Source organism: Culex quinquefasciatus, chromosome 3 (assembly GCF_015732765.1).
Source record: "Culex quinquefasciatus strain JHB chromosome 3, VPISU_Cqui_1.0_pri_paternal, whole genome shotgun sequence".
NCBI classification, from domain to species: domain Eukaryota; kingdom Metazoa; phylum Arthropoda; class Insecta; order Diptera; family Culicidae; genus Culex; species Culex quinquefasciatus.
The window spans coordinates 39737039-39739195 of record NC_051863.1 but is presented as its reverse complement, the minus strand read 5'-3'; positions in this window follow the sequence as shown (position 1 = coordinate 39739195).

Genomic DNA, 2157 nt, shown 5'->3' with positions numbered 1-2157 from the left:
ATTTGACTACTTTAAATTTACATTCATTTTTCTTAAGTTAATTAACTAATTTTCGTTTGTACTTTTTTTAATTAAATATTAAAAGAAAGTAGCCTTCATGATCGATTTGACATATCAAATAAATTTGCATACTTTTAGGCTGTAATTTTAAAGACAGTAACACATCAAAGATACCCTGGTTTTGAAATAAACAATTTTCAAAGTAACTATTTTTTAAAGCTTTTTTGAATTTATTCGAGAAGACGTACATGGACATTGTGTGATCATGAGAAAATTCTCATATTTGGAAAATAAATAAAATTATTTATTATATTTCCCCGATTTATGGCATTTAAAAAAACAAACTTGTTCAACGATATTATTTAAGGATCAAAACTTTCCCCTTTCTGAAACACCCCTGGTTTTTAAAATTTGCTTGTTTCTACGCATATTTATAGCCATTTTAAAATTAGAATTGGACTTGCATGCAAGTTGGAAAAACTTGAATGAGAACCAACTGAAAATATAATTTTAAAATGGCTATAAATATGTGTAGAAACAATCAAATTTTAAAACCAGTGTTTCAGAAAGAAAACATGAACTTTAAGATACATGTATTGGTTTAGTTGTTTATTCAATAGTTCTTTTGTAAAATAGTCAACAAAGTAGCTAATTTTGGCCTAAACTAACATTTCAAACGGGTGTATCTCAAAATTGGGACCATTTGGAGCAATTCTGGACCCGGATTCGGATTCAGCAGGCAAAATTCTACTAGGAACACATATACTCGTCTCAGAGACAAAATCTTGTTGGACCGTGTTATCATTCAGTGATCTTAGTGAAATAACACAATAAGAGCTTTCCAATCACAATAAAAATGCTTCGAAAACATAATGATATCTGATAAATATCTTGCACCAAACAATAAATTTAATAAAAAAATGTCAACGCAGTGCACGCAATTCAAGAAATAAATTTAAAATATTTTAAAAAATTGATGATTGACGAGAATTATAACAAATTTTCAACAATAAATAGATTCAATTATATTAATTTTTTTGACAACTCCGACTCCAGCTCCGACTCCAGGTCTATCAGAAATTTACGACTCCGGCTCCAACTCCGACTCCAGCTCATAAAATTTAGACGACTCCGACTCCGACTCCGACTCCAGCTATTCGAGTTTTGACGACTCCGGCTCCGACTCCGACTCCAGGTCCCCAAAAAGACCCGACTCCACCGACTTCGGCTTCGACTCCGACTCCGACTCCACAGCCTTGCTTAAAATTCTGTTAACTGATGAAGAATGCATGAAAATATCTTATGATTACATTGATCTACAACAAAAATGCAAAAAATGAAGAAAATCGGGCGTCCATTTCATAAACAAAATTCCCTTTAAAACCACATTTCTACCTCTTCAAGTTTTCGAGCAAGAAATTATTGAAAAATGTATCCTAGAAAAAAAACCAGAACCCGAACCAAAACCCCACCATCGCGAGATTTCATTAAATGAATCTCAGATTCGTGTTCAGTGTTGTTCGTGTAAATGTGCATTAGGAATAACACCTAATTGTTTGTTTTGATTAGTTCTCATTATTCCAGTAATAAATATGCAGCGCTATGTAACACATTCATCAGAAATGTCAATAGCCATTGTCCCAGTACAACAGTTTCTACAAGACCAACTCTACAAGCAATGATTGTATTGTTATGGAAATTGGTCAAGTTCGCAGTAAAGTCCCACAAGTGGCCGTCAGGCCGATCTAAATACATGAAAACATATTTGGTAGAAATTGGGAAAAATAATTTTCGCGATAATTTAAGCAACCGAGATGAAAGGAAGCCCCACGTCAAAAAAATGGTTTGCCAAAACCAGCCAACCGTCAGCAGCATGGTCGTCAATAATAGGCAAAGTTCGCACACTAACTCACACAACACACAGACTTAATAGCTGTCGATTGTTATTGATGAGTTTTATTTTCTCCATCCTCCTTCCGCCCCAAAGTTGGGCCTGCACTCGTGGGCACGTGCCTCCCGTTTTCGGTAATTAGTGGGAAAAAATGTCACAAAAATGAACTTTTTTTTCGCCATCAAAATGCTCGACAAGCAGAAGAAAAGCCGAAAACTCATTAAATTATCGCGGTCACCAGTCGTGGCTACGTGGGAGTGGGGGTG